The following is a 16,387-nucleotide window of genomic DNA, read 5'->3' on the forward strand; positions in this document are numbered from 1 at the left end:
TACTTCCACATTTATCCTGTTAGTTGGGTTTAGGCTGACGTGTGTTGGTGAGATAAGACAAGTGTCATCATGTGTATTTTTTGGTCATGACAACAACCTTTACATTTATTTTAGTTATTTAAGTCTTTAAGTTTCACACTTTTAGAGTTTGCTAGGGGTTTGTCGCAATAACTCATCTTTGAGGCTTTTAGATCGACAGTCAAATATTAGTTTTCAACTTCAATTTATGTTTAGATGAACTCACCCTTTGGAGTATTGACTCTTATATTTCTGAACTTCTAATTTATCTTAGTTTTTCTTTCAGTTATCTGATGAATCTTAGAGTCTTCTCAGACCATAGGTTAGCTTAGGGTTACTTGAGGCTCTAAGCACCATGTTACGACTAGGAGGTAGTCTTGGACCGTGACAATAACCCATGATTTTCTTGAAAACATGTGCTTATTTATAAATTTTATTAATTAATATAGCTCAATATTATTTTTTAAAAATATATATACTCCCTATGTCAAACAATAGTTGTTCACTGTTGAGTTGACACAGGGATTAAGAAGTTGTAAATGATACGAGTTATTTTACCAAATCACCCTTATTAAATATAAGTCATCTAAACCTTAAGAAATAAATAGTATTTAATATCAAGGGTAAAACAAAAACATAATGGTAAATTATTCATTAATTTTATAAACTAGACAAGAATTATTGGACAACACAAATTAGTATAGTGGATAAATAAAGATGGACGGGGAAGTATATTGCATTATTAGTCACAAATATATAATTATCAATAATTGTTATGAAATATATTACTATGGGTGTTCACTAAATGTAATCCTCACTATTCTTCACTTTTATGTGTAGTAATAATCACATTTTCACTATCTTCTTATTGATCTCCCACAATCTCATACTCTTTTCCATTTTTTCAAGAGTTAATGTCACGTTTATGGTATCTTTGATGTTCTTTACTGTAATCCTATAAATAGTAGTATTCAGAATCACATTAGACACACTTGAAACATATGGAAGAAACGCCCTTGCACTTTTTTTGTCTCTCTTTTTTGTTCCTACTTTATTCTTTAATATGTTGTACTTACTTTTGTTGATTTTACAATACGTTATCAACATGAATTGCTATTTTTATTTTCTCTGATATTTCCTCAATGAGACAAATGAAAAAGAGAATTGAATTTTGAATCATACCATTAGTCTATGTTGTAATAGTTTCCATTGGTAGTATTTGATGGATAAATTCCTTCATGAAAATAGGGATACTTCAAATGGAGAAAACTTAACCAAAGTAGAAGCAGTCACAAGCGACGGAAGCCATAAGAATTCTCTGATGCACCATTATAAAACGATGTTGGATTTGGTCCCATCATATTATAGGATAGCACACTATGTGTGGAAAGACATGAGTTCGGGTATAATGCACTATCTTGATCATATAATAATGACTAAGCAAAATAATGTGTTTTTGATGCTAGGTAATAAAACATGTCCAATTGAATTTGCTCATTCCCCGGAAAGAATGTGGTTATACCAATGAACATGAGTATGTAAAAAGACAATATAATAATAGTTATCATTGTAGTAATTATAATGTATTTATAAAATACAATAACAATTCAATATATAGGTATATAATAAAGTAATATACTTCTGTGGGAGTTTCTCTAACCGACAACCATCACTATAAGCTAATGTTATGACACAGCGTCTCGTCCACGCTACCAGAACTGTCCTATAACTTGCTGGGATATAAAACTTCTCAACTAAATGGATCCACTTGTCTATGCTAAAAAGCATTAAGGAATCATCTAAAAAGTATGACCCTTTTTCTACCCACGTTAGCTGCATGGTTTATGGAGACATTGAGTTGTTATGAACTCGTCTCCACATCGGTGCTCAATAATACTACCAAAATACTCAGCTCATATGTTTTGAAAAAAGTCTCTTTCTGTGGTTTGAGATAATTACTCAAAAACTAGTTCAAAGGCTCTCTTGAAAATCGGTGTTTCCTCTCTTGTTTAAAATGTGAAAACATTTACTCTTTGGGAATACTTAGTTCCCATATACTCTTTTTGGAGAAATGAACTTCATTTGTTACTCTTACTCAACTCAAAACTCAAGTCTTAAAACAAGATTAAAACATTTGCAAAAAACTTCTTGAACGGACTCTATGAACTTTCTAGACTTGGCTCTTAACTTTCCTCGAATTTGAATGTATGGATTCAAGGATTGTGATTTGTGATAGGAAAGGTCTCATGATGTTTAGGAATGTTTTTAGATAGCTAAACATGAGAAACGATCAAGAAATCACTGTCTGGAAGCAAGTCTGCAACGCAGAGATACACTTAAATATTTGGTCGTGAAATTAATTTTGAGGCAAAACGGTCCGTGACCGCTCTAAAACGCGGAGAAATTTATGTGAAATGGGGGGGAGGTCCGCAACACGTACTGGGTCTCTAGATTCGCCCGACTTTTTCATTCTTCGTTTTCTAACCCTAATTCGCCTAAATTCGATTATTTTTCTCAAACTCTCTTTATATTCAGGTACCCAAAACATATACACAAGAATCTAACTCAAAGTAACCTTAATAATCGCCATTAAACTTTCAAGAACTCCTCAATCTCAACCCAAATTCAAGAACAAAAGTAATTCAAGAACACCCATAAAAAACATTCAAACTTCCAATCTTTTTAGGACGAATTCACGCTGAAACAAACAAGTTTGGCACTTGGGTTAACAAACCCAACATTATGAAAGTCTCACATACCTCGTAGGATCAAATCATTGTTGAAATCAGCAATCAATTCCTTCCGAAGATGACAAATCTTTATTTTCCTCTTCTCCTCTCTTGAGTTCTTCGCTCAAAATCCCTAGCGTGAATTTTCAATTGTGCAAACTGAACCAATTCAGTTTTGATCCTAATTAATTCACTAAAAACGAATTAAATCACATGGGTATGGAATAGACCAAAATAGCCCTTAAAAATCCGGTTTTGTCTTTTCTTATCTAGACAGCCCGACTTCCAATGGTCATATCTTCCTCATACGAACTCGAAATTGAGCAAACTCGGTGGCGTTGGAAAGATGATACAAAGATATTTCATATGGTATCTTGTAGAACACCTAAATTATCCTGAGCTAGGAGTTATGGTTATTTTAAGTTAACCCAAAACTCCAACTTAACATAACTTAAACAAATTTCCAGATTTTTCATTCTTTCCAAAAATGACTCTTTCTAATTCTAGCTCTTTCCCTTAGTGAGGTGTTACAATATTTTTCTCCCTAAAAGGGGATGACATGTTCACCACAAAAATGGTGTTATGAAATATATAGTAGTACATAATTATTTGAGAGCTTCGAAAGATTTAATGAGTTATTCAGCGGAGAAATGAAATTATTTATTGTGATTGTAGTAAGTCTCAAAGACATTAATTAAAAATAAATTATATTGAGACAATAAGGTGTGAGAATATTTGATTATTACACTCAAAACGGGTTATAGATATCTCATTGAATGATTACGTGTATATCCATCTTGTCTGTAGTACAAAAATATGATCATGATGATAGAATTGCATGTTATCGTAAAGTAGAACTTTACCGAGACAAATATCAAGTCAATAAGATTCTCCTTATAGATTGCTAAGGTCATGAACAAAATATTCTTGTCTAAAAATTTAAATGTGTGATATGATTCAATTGATCCACCACAATAAAAAATAGATTCCTAAAGGAAACTGGGTTAATTTTAATATTTTCTAATATGAGTGGGGGGGGGGAGATGGTAGCAGTTATAAATTATGTGTGAGATGAATTATCAAGATCCTCGTGAAAATGTAAACTTGATCTACTTGGCATAGAAGAAAATAACTATCTTCAAAGACATTCCATTTATCAAACATTAATATTTATTTGTTAATAGGCAAAAGCTATATATTTCCTCCTAAATTTGTTTTCAAAAGTCAAATACACACTCATAGTATTATGGTGACCTAATTTATTACAAACCAAATCTTTTCCAAAGTCACATTAATACCTTCTTAGAAGGTGACATGGTAGAAAAACTGTCTTCCATTTCTTAAGGTGTGTGAGAAGAAGAAAGAAAAATTAAAATGACGAAATTTCACACGTCACTTTTTATTGGTCATTATACAATTAAATATTAGAATTTCTAATATATTAATTACATCAAAAAAAATTCTTATTTATATTTTTATCGGTGGCCCCACTTTCTTTAAACCTTCAATTTAACTTTTCATCTTCCTTTTGATTTTTCTTCAGCAATCCATTTCGTCACGATCCAAACACGGACATGATGACAGTTGTCTTATCCCACCAAGACTAGTCAACCTAAAACCAAACTTAACAAATAAATGCGGAAGTAAAACAATATGAAAACTCGCACAATATCAATAAATCAGATAACTCAACAAAGCTTAAATATAATCCCCAAAACCTGATTGTTACGTGTACAAGCTCCTGATGTATTCCAATTTATTTTAAAGAAATAAAAATCCTAATGTCATTGTTTCTACAACAAAAAATGATCATAATAAAAAAATAAGAGGTGTATGCCGAGATAACAAACAATTACCTCATAACTCTCCACAGTAAACCTCGGGCGTAGAAGAGAAGAAGGAGTAATCATGATGATATGGGCTTGTAACCTACATAAGTGAAGAAGCAAGGAAGTGAATTCACAAAAACATGGTACTTAGAAAGCAAACCACTAACTCAAACTAAAACAATACAAAATACGAGTACTCTGAACACACCAACCGAACCTCCATAACTATAACCTACACAGATATCAGCCCAACCTAATAGTTCACATTGAATATAGCACATAGCACGTATAACAACACTCCAACGTAAATAGGTCACCAATACATAATATCATATTCACCAGTCACAAATCCCACAATAGGCACTCACAAAGTTCACAAATGGTAATGATGTGTAATGCAATAAAATTCTATTTCAAATATGGTGATGCATGTCTATCCTAATGATACACGCCCGTTGTGTATCAGGTCAGGACCCATGGGGGACTCACAAGGCCATGTATCCACTAGAACCATTTCCTCTCAGTACTTATCAATCGCCAGAACCAATTCCCCTCGGCATGGTCAGAATCATTTTCCCTCGACATAATTATCACAATAGATCTCATCACAGTGTTTCGAACAAATGCAAATAGGCATGTTCATACAAATAATGTAGAGAAGACAATTTTCATATTAATACACAATCCACATAAATACAATCATGACACATCACCAATAATGAGTTAATATAACCATTCAAATCATTCACAATACATCACACATCAATATACAATTAAGTTGCATTTTCATTACTCTTTTCATCATTAGAATCATTTAATATAAATATGTGACCACAAATATCTAACCCTTCACCAAAATCCACTGCACCCCAACACACAAAATAAGGAATACAAGATTCTATATACTTAACAAAGCTCAAAAAGTCCACTTGCCTCAAACACACAATTAATCAATCTGGTACTTGAGCTTTCCCTTTTCGTTGGGCATCCAAATCAATACAATCTAATTAAATAGGTAATCAAAATAAGAATTCAAACTGACAACACCTATATAGAATATTTTGGAAATACGGTCCAAATGGACCCGAAAACACATTTTCAAAAATGAGATGTTAAATTTGGAAATTTGTACAAATGGTGTTACCAAAAAAATCTGGAAGTTACCAGTGAAAAAAAAAATCAAAAAAGGAGTTGAAATCAATCTTAAATCACAATTTTACTTAAATCTTAGGTCCTTTCAAAAACCTTCAAAGTTTGGAACCCAAACTAAAGTTTAATCATTAAAATCATGAAGTAATTACTGGGCAAAACAGATGGGAAGTTAAAAATCGTTACCCAATCAAAGAATCTCGAAAATGCACTTTGATATCACCTCAACTGAGCTCTCAATACTAAAAAATTATAAAATTGGGTTGAAACCTCGACTTTAAAAAATATTCTTCCTAGGTTGTTGTAACACCCCATATCCTAGAAAGGTCTTGGTACTCAGGTTAATCTTAGCACAACATTTCATCCACACACGGATGGTCAGGTAGAGCTTACCATTCAGAACTTAGAGGACATGTTGAGAGCTTGTGTGATCAATTTCAAGGGTAGTTGGGATGATCACCTTCCTCTTATAGAGTTCGCCTACAATAATAGTTACCATTCCAACATTCAGATGGCCCCTTATGAGGCATTGTATGGGCGTAGATGTAGATCTCCAGTTGGTTAGTTTGAAGTAGGTGAAGCAACCTTGATAGGGCCAGATTCGGTTTATGATGCTATGGAGAAAGTTTAGTTCATTAAAGATAGACTTAAGACAGCCCAGAGTCATCAGAATTCCTATGAAGATGTAAGGATAAGGGAATTAGAGTTCCAAATTGATGATTGGGTTTTCCTGAAAGTGTCACCTATGAAGGGGTGATGAGATTTGGACAGAAAGGGAAGCTCAATTCTAGATATGTAGGCCCTTACAAGATTTTGTAAAGAATTGGAAAAGTGGATTATGAGTTAGAGTTGCCAACAGAACTAGCAGCAGTGCATCCGGTTTTTCACATTTCGTTGTTGAAAAAGTGTGTGGGTGATCCAGCATCTATTATACCAGTTGAAATCCTTGATCGTCAGGTTCGAAGGTTAAGAAACAAAGAAGTCGCTTCAGTTAAGGTTTTTTGAAGGAGTCAGTCCGTAGAGGGAGCTACTTGGGAAGCAGAAGCAGCCATAAAGGCCAAGTATCCTCACCTCTTTTCTTCTGATTCCACTCCAACTTGAGGTAATAGTTCATCTTCATTTTTCAATCATTCATGCATAGATTCAGTCTTAGTATCATGTTACTTCTGTTTGTACTTGCATTTTCAGCGTATTTGCATATTCTTGGAACTTAGTTTAGTAAGAAATCAATTTCCAGTTTTCAATGGTAGGGTTTCCAGCTCTCTCCCTCCATTTTCAGCTAGTTTATTCATCATTCGAGGACGAATGTTCCCAAGGGGGAAATAGTGTAACACCCCGTATCCTAGAAAACCAAAATGCAGACTTTTCAGAAGTTGTATATGCAATCGACGGTTGCCACCCATGAACCGTAGGGTGACCCACGGTCCATCCTGGTGGTCCGTGGTTCACCACCTGCAACCCCCTACCAGAAAAGGTCCAAAAATATAGCTAAGGGTCCACCCACGCTGGGACCTACGGACCGTAGGTTAGGCCACATTCCATGGTCCAGGTTCGTGGGTCAGCCCCCAACCTTCTGTCCCAGACCCCCAGAAATATATTCTAAATCTAGACCTACGCCAGGACCTACGATCCATGGTACAGAGCCATAGGTCAGACCCTCATAAATCAACTCCCAGAACCCCATCGATAGTTGACCAGAACGGACCGTTGGTCCACCTACTGTCCGTTGGTCTGGTCCGTCGGTGACCTCTAACAGTTTTTAAGTCAAGGGTCATTTGGTCTTTTCCTTATGCGTTAGACCCCCTAAACTACATCGTTTAACCCCTAAACTGCATGGTTTTGGTCAGTTTTAGCCTAGTAAACTAATTAGAACCTACCCTAGTCTTTTCATTCATCAAAGGTTGATCAAACTTAGAGAAAAATAGATAGGAAGAAGTCCACCAGCCCTAGTTCCAAAACACAACAGATTTTCATCAGTTCTAGCCCCGAAATCGAAAGATTTCTCTGTGGAATTTGTCACCAGGTCTGTGGGATTTCACTAGTGGGTTCCTTCACCCATTAGGTCCCTAGATTTCAGTCAGAATCTTGATTCCCTTAATATTATCTAGACCTAAGGTTTCTTGAATGTTAGAAATTGTTGGGTTTTAGCTTTTAGAATGATCCAAATGAGATTTATCATATTGTTGCTTATTTTCTTGTATGATATTTAGAACCGTAGTTGTATATATTCGTTTAGTCCACGAATTGTACATGCTAGGTTAGATTATTCAGATATACATGATTCAGTTTAGGAATGTCACATTATCAATCATAATTGTTGCATTCTCAAAGTTTGCATATCAGTAATTGAGCTATCTAGTACTTCAGCATTTCAGTCATAAAGTTACTTACATACATTCTAATTGGGAGTAGCTTAATACCAAGTGGACTAGGGTCAGTCACCCTCACAGTCCCAGAACTGTGTGCCCCATAGGTAAGTCCCCTCTGTGGGCATTATACTTCGTGATCACGCCAGTTATGCCTCTATACCTCTGGCAGGGTAGATTGGGTCCTCTCTATGGGGCGTATACTTCGTACTCCACATTTATCTCATGTGGTTTTATGTCAGTTCTTAGTAGCTCCATTACAGTCAGATTCTATTGCATTCACCATGTTATCAGTTACAGTTAGATTTTAGTCTTAGCATGTTGTAAACTTGGTCATTGCATTCAGTTATTTAATGTTCAGTATTCCAGTATAGTATTATACGTATCTCTTTATCATTGCTCAAATTTATGCTTTGGTTCAGTTATGTTTATTGTTCATCTTTACTCTATCATGCATGCTCAATACCTTTCAAGTACTAAAGCATACTCTGCTTTACATCTTCTCATGATGTAGGTTCAAGTCCTCAGCTTCCAGATCACGCATAGATCGGTTCCCGATCTCCAGTGCAGCAGCATCAGTGGTGACTCCTCGTTCCTCGAGGACTTCAGACATATTTCTTCTACTTTTAGTCTTTAGTTTCAGTTTTTGCTAGATTTAGCTGGGGCATATCCCAGTACTTCTAGTTAGTTAGAGGCTTATTTCAGACATAGATAGTTTTAGGTTTAGTTTTGAGTTTCATCTTCAGTTATTATTGAACTATTCTCATATTATTTATTTCAGATTTAGAATGGGTATTCCCCATCAGTTTCCTTTACTTCATGTCTTATGCTTCCGCACAATATTTCTTTACATCAGTTTACTTTAGTATGCTTATGATATTCCAGCAGGGTTAGCTTAGGTTCACTCGTGATCCTAGGTCCCGTGTCCACGTCCTTGGGGTAGCTTTGGGGTGTGACAGTTGTGCTTAACACGATCGCAATAGCGATGAGTAAAGTGGTCAACTTACTTATATTTACCATCGTGATCCTGATGACCATGAAACAAACTATACGCAATAGTGACTAGGCTTCACACGATTGCAATGAATCACACCATCATCTCTATGCAATCACGAGAGATGGCCTCGTAATCACGGAGTACAAAAATGTCATGCACGAGAACTCAACAACCAACAATTCACACAAGCACAAAAATTTACCGAATGGACCCTCAAAATTCATTTGGAACCGTTAGTTCACAAACCAAATATGCTACCCAACTAAACTTGATGCTCCAAAATCAATGGAACCATTGAAATACGGACCTCAAGTCTCCTTGATCCGAAACTCAAGAAAGTCGCAATAACCTAACTTAACACTCAAAATACAAAACTACCCTCGGAACCTCCGTAAAGTCAATCAAGACCCCACCTAAGCCTAAAATCATCACTAGAATCCAATGGAATCATTGGTTATCTAATCTGAGCATCCAAACTCAGAATATTAACCAAAGCAACTCATAGCCTTAAATCACCTAACTTCCAACATCAATTGAATAATCAATCATGTTATCAAGTCATCAATAACATGATTGATTATTCATTACACAAAGAATAATAATGAAATGCTTAATTTCCACCAATAATTTTCAAGGTTTTTACGGAATTTTACAGATCGAAAAGTATTCATTTGGTTCACCAGTAACAATGGGGTTGTCCATCTATTAACGACACCAATATTTCAACACATCATAATCGTCTTACTGTATCTTCAAATTTTTGTTTTTCTCCTTCAATTTATTAGTGATGAAAAAGAAAGAAGAAAAACATTTTTAAAAGAAATATGTGGTATGAAGGAGGACGAACCTCTAGGAAGTACGAAGAAATTGTTTTGTAAACCAAGAAAAAAATATTAAGGATCGATGATAAAAAAAAAAATATATGCATGTCAAAACGTTTAGAACACCACTCAACAAAAAAATTGAGATTTTCTTTGGAAAGGGGTATCAATATCACTTTGAATAAGGTTAGGCGTGTAATAGGCAACCGTAATAGTTTAAGTGTGTATTCGACTTTTGATAGCGTTCAACTACACTTCGTCTAATTCTAAGAATAGGTGATCGCTAACAAGTGTAAACCCAACTAAGAGTTGGGGTCGATCCCACATGGAGTGATACTTTAAAGAATTCAATTAGGAAGTAAAAATGTGTTCTAATCATTTGTAGAAGTAAATGTTTCGCAACATAAAATTAAATCAAGAAGTTTCAATAATTAATATCAAATAGGGTGAATTTAGTAACTAATTTGTGACAAAGAACAACTAACACGGGAATTAAACAATTAGAGATCGGACCTTAGGAGTGTGATCAATCGAATGCTCTTTCGCATAATGGGTAATTACTAATTGCTTAAAGTTGTTGAATCTCACTGGGTAGGCTAGGTTTTGAATACAATAGCTATCTCTTAATCAACTATCATATTTCAAGTGAGTTCCCTCAAACCTCAACAAGCTTAACACTACCAAACAACCCAATTCCTTTATTAATCCACTCTCTAAAGTTGGGTTTGTATAGACACAATCAAACCCACTTTCTCAAGATAGATTTTAAAGATGCAATCAACACAACTATCAATCAATAATTGTACTCTAATACTTCTTTCTCAAGCAAGCATAGAGACCTAAGCTAGAACTGAATGTGCAACTTCAGTTCATCAATGAAAACATGAATAAATAATTGAACCAACTTCAAAACAACATTAAAATTAGAAATTAATAACACCCATTAGCTAATTAATGCATTCAACTACATGATCAAACCTCTAAGGTAAGGGGTTTTAGCATCACATAAAGGAAAGTAAGAAATTGTTACCAACAAGATTCTTCATATGAATTGCTAACGATCTGCAATACCCAATCCCAAAATCAAAGCTAAAATTTTACAATCTCCCATTTTAGATCCCAAACTTCTCTCCAAGAATGATTAGCATTGTGAAAAATGTAAAAACTCTCAAAGACTCAGGAATACACATTATGGGAAATCCCTCTTTTTCTTTGAAAATATGAATTTATACGTTCCCAAAAACTCAACACATAGTCCAATTGGCGAGGTTAGTCGAGCTCGCCGATCAACTCGGCATACCGCCGAGTTCTGCTTCTTCTCGCCTTTTGCCCAGACTCCTACAGCAAATTGTTCTAGTAATTTAGGCGAGCTGGATCGCTATCGCTAATCCATTCGGTGTGTCACTGAGTCGTCCTTTTGCTCGCCAAGTTGGTTTTGTACATGAGTCGCCGAGTGGCTTTTGCGAGCTCTAGCTTCTCTTTTCTTCAGCTTTTCCAACTTTTTTGCTCCTTTTCGCATCGTTATGACTTTTCCTTTTCCTTAAGCCTTTATTGTTGCATTATAACATATTAGCATCAGCTATGAGCACAAAATGGGCATTGAGGACAATAAATCAATGATAATAAGCCCTAAATGAGGTTAAATTCCCGACTCATCAACACTCCCAGCTTAAACTTTGGCTTGTCCTCAAGTAAAAAACAAGATTAGTTAGGTCAACTGGGATGTCTACAAATAGTTCTCCTTGAGACTCAACATGAATGCACACAAGGTTTAATCTACACATGCAATATTCAATTGTACACTAAAAGTTTCAAACTATGACTAGCTATCGGCAAATAGAGTTCAAGCTCACAATGCTCACTTCAAATGCAAATTCATGCTCAACAAGAGTATTTGAGTGCCCTCACATCAAGAATGATAACATGTTCTTCACAAAGCCAATCGAGTAATACAATTTAAGGAATCGAAATGAACTCTCACACTTTCAAAGAGAAAAACATACACAATTTTACCTATAGGATTGCCCGTATTTTCCAATCAACACATCACTTGGCTCATGCAAGATCAAAAATGTTTTTCAAGGCATGTAAATAGGTTGAGGGTACAGGTATGACCATTTTCGCTTAGTGACTTCTACCTTCATAAAGCATCGCTCAAAGTTCACTCTTCTCCTTTCCTTTCATTCTTTTTATCTCCACAACAATTTTATCATTTCTTTTTCTCTTTTCACCTTTTTCTTCTGTTTTCATCTTTTTCTTCAACACAAGCTCCCAAGGGTGACTTTCACAAACTTCTTGCTCGATTTCTTTCCCCATTCTTACCACACACCCAACTTAGGCTTTTGGCTTAAGTTGGCTATTCAAACAAACCAATGTTTCATGAAGGTTTAAGGTGGGGAGGACAAGGTCATTTGTTCTCATGTTTCATCCAAAGAAAATGTTAGGCTCAAGTGGTGCCAAGCTAGGTTCATACACTCACAAGGTGATCACAAAGGTGTCAAAATTTATGCCTAAGATCATTTCCTTCATTCACCAAAATTAGTAATTGGACCAACGGGGCAAGTTCTAGGTATCACCATGCACATATTTCAAGTAAACCTCACCACAAAAGGCATTCAACACAATTATCGATTATGACTCTAGAACTTAAGCTCCCGTGCAACGATCATTAAAAGACTCACTTCAACAATCAACTAGTCACAATGAGATGCTAAGAGTTCACACATAACTTATGCAACTCAAGTAGCCTCGTTGGACTTGCACAAACATATCGCTCATCAAGAGCAATATTCAAATCATCGATATTGATTGCAACAGACATTTAAATGTACAATAGAACAGTAATCACACACAATCACGCAACTAAGAGAGAGGCTAGTGAAATAAAGCCAACCTTCACATTCCATCAATGAGGAGAAGTTTGAACAAAATAACTATACATAAAATATCCAAAAGACAAAATAAAAACATAATACAACCAAAAATCCAAAAGGCTAGATATAACAATTCCTTCACCCCACCAAAAATAATTGCGCAGTGTCCTTAATGTGTTGTAAAAATTGAATATATCAAAAATAAAGAAAATGAAGGGAGAGTAAAAATCCCCATGTCAAGCTAAGCCTAGGGTGAGCTCTGCACATCTGCGGTGGCTCCATTTGGGCATCAGTGTCAGGCTCTACTCTAGCTATAGAGGTATGTGCAACCATCTCCTCTGTGGGATGAGACCCGCTCGAGCAAATCATAGATGTGTCGCTTGATGAGTCCATAAATTAGACTCATTTAGGGCTTTATTTTTATAGAAATAGTGTCCTCGAATGCTTATTTTGTTTCAATATCTGATGAAAACTCGTAAGTTTCAGGTATTTGAAGTTTTGGTGGAAGCATGGACACTTAGGCGCAAAAAGGAACAAAAAGGCTGAAAAGAACGAAGAAGCTGAAGCATGAGCATCGCTAAGAACTTTTGGAGATTCGCCAAAAGGACAGACTCCGCCCTTTGTTCATGTATGCGAAGCCCTGAAGGAAGAGGATCAAAAAGGCGATGAAAGGAGCAGTCGGTGCTTCACTGAATAGTTTCGCGAAGCAGTACTATACCGTCCAATGGTCCAAAACATGAAGATGTTGTAGGCAAGCACTCAACAGCGATGAGACAGAAGAAGGGCGAGTCGTCGAGTCATTCGGCGGACTTGACTAACTTCACTGAACTATCTGCCTACACTAATTTCTAATGGTTATAAATACTAAACTCTTCATTAATTTTACAAGTTCCGAACCATTATTTTGTTTTTCAGAATAGAATAGTACATTATTAGATATTTTCTCTCAAGTTTGGAGAGGGTTTTGTGGGAGACTTGAAAAGAGAAGGATTTCATCTTCCCCAAGTTGGAAGTGGGTCTTCTCCATTCTTCTTCCTTTGCTTAAATCAAGGTTTAATTTCTTATACCCATTTGATTTTAGTATCATTTTTGGTGTATTTTTTTTTCTTGATGTGTGGCTAAAAACCCCCATTCTTGGGGTGTGATTTAGCAAATATGTGTTGATATTGTTGTTGGGTTTTGCTTGTTGATAAGGTCGATATATTTTAATGGTGATTTCACCTAGTGGTTGTGGTTTATTTTAATGGGTTTGTAGTTGCAAATACAAAATCACCCATGTGTTTTTGGATTTCCCGAGAGGGAGGTCGCGAAACTAAGACCACTAGACTGATGGCCCAATGAGTGGGTCGACATGAGGTTCAGCTCGAGAGGGTGAGCCCTAGTCCCATATCCTAACACTCAGCTCGAGAAAGTGAGTGGGGTAAGGCGTAGGCTGGTCTTCATGTGGCAAATGAGTGTCCGAGAGGAACCCATTTGAAACGGGGTAAGTTTCCCGAGAGGGAACTTATTTCCATCTGAAGCTTAGCCTAGTCACTATTATCTTGCAAATTTCCTATTGAAAGCATGTACCCAACAATTTATCTAAACTTGTATTGCGGTCACACCCCAAGAACATTTCCCCATACTTGATTTTCTTGTTAATTTTTTCTATTTTTACTATTTGTGACAAAACCCCCAATCGATATTTGACACTTTTGTGTCACCCCCTTTAATTTACCATGTTTTTGTTCGTTAATGTCTTTAGCTACGACTAGTTAGAGCTTAATTTTATTTTTCTATCAATTCTCAAAACCAATCCCTTGGGACACGACCCCAACCTTTAGTTGGGTTAGTATACTATCGACGATCGTAGACACTCATACCGTAGGTTAGTATCGTTGGTCACGATAAGCATCATTGCTTAGTGAAGCCTCCGTAGCCACCCGTACCAAATCACCCTCCAGGTCCTCCAAATCCTCAAACACCTCCTCATCACGAGCTTCTAGCTCCTCCTCATCCATCTGAGGTGTGTCATACTCTCCATCATCATTAGCTATAATAGCATCTCTAGTCACAGTAGCAAGAGGTATCTCGGAAACAGTTGGAAAATCTACACCAGGGTCCTCGGGCACATCTACATTTCCTCGCAACATTGAGATATTTATGGATTTAAGCTCATCCACATCGCGTCATAGACTAGTAATATCAGCCTACAAGGCTGTCACATCCGCAAAGCCACAGTCTGACATCTTGCACACCTCCACCCAAATAGTAAGAGCATCCAAAGTTGCCTTATGGTCTATGATCATCTCTCGTTGTGCTCTCAACTCTTCCCGAATATGAACCAATAGAGTCTCTATCCCGTTGTCGATCATAGAAGGCACAACAGCCTCAACCCTCGCAACCCTCACATTGATTGAATAGGCAAGGTTTCCTATCTTGTCTATCATAGCATGTGTTAAGGGGGGTTGGGAAGTAGTAGCAGGGGCAGGTGCAATAGAGGTGGAAGAGTTAGGTATACCTGTCGGCTCAACCACCGGAATAGAATAAGTAGAATCGGCCTCCATGGCCTAACATCAACCACCGGAGAGGTGTCTACTAAAGCCTTCTTCCTCCTCTCCACTTCATCCTTTGTATACTCAGCCTCAATCCTCCGAGTGTCAGTCGACAATGTCGGAGTCACCTTTGTATCTATCTCTGCCACAAATGGCACACAAGTCGGACAACACAAATCACTAATCAGCAATTTAATGGAAATGAGGTTTGGTCTTGTTTTCCTCATCACCATATCCTGAGAAATAATTGCCCCCAAATTTAGCCACTCCCAATCAAAAATACAACCCAGCAGTGCAGCTTTAGGATGTCGGATGATCGATTCATTATGTTAAGGGATCAGTGTGCTGGAGATGAACCCAAACCAATAATGAGCAGCCACATGCAAGCCCTTCTTCTCAATCACTGCTCCCGCCTCTAGCCAGAGAGGAGTAGCATCGCTAAGCTACAGTGACAACCACCCCTTTAAGTCTTCCAGAGTTTTGTTCTTGATCATGTCGGCCAAAGAATGGATGGTGCGCGTAGTGCAGCCGAGAAAATCTTTGATGTCGGTCTCATTGCACTTTACCTTCTTGTCCCGCACCTCTACATAGTCCACCAGTGCAATCAACCCGGCCTCTTCTACAACTTTGAGAACAACCTTGCATAACTCTCATAAAACTCCCGAACCCAAGAAGGAACATATGGGTTTCGGGGCTTGGTGAACTGTTGGAACTTGTGGAAGCCAATTGTCTCCCACACACTGTGTACCTGTCTACCACACCATCTGTAGACAACCGCTTCTCCTCTAAAATGGTCCGCAAGCCAGTAACTTTCAGTTGGATCATAGAGTAAAGAGGATATTGGGTCGGGGGCACTTGAGGTACTTGTACTACTAGAGGTGGGCCAATGGGTGATGAAGTGCTTTAAAATGCAGTTCGGTACACCTCTACTTCAGCAACCCACCCTCAGTTGTTGGTGTATGCATTTGAGTCGTGGACCCTGCAACTTCCTCCCTTTCAAACTCGAAAGAGGTAAGATTAGTGGAGTCGATGCCCATGCTGTCTGATGAGCCCGAGCTCGAACTGAAACTT

The sequence above is a fragment of the Solanum stenotomum genome, chromosome 1 (assembly GCF_019186545.1).
Source record: "Solanum stenotomum isolate F172 chromosome 1, ASM1918654v1, whole genome shotgun sequence".
NCBI classification, from domain to species: domain Eukaryota; kingdom Viridiplantae; phylum Streptophyta; class Magnoliopsida; order Solanales; family Solanaceae; genus Solanum; species Solanum stenotomum.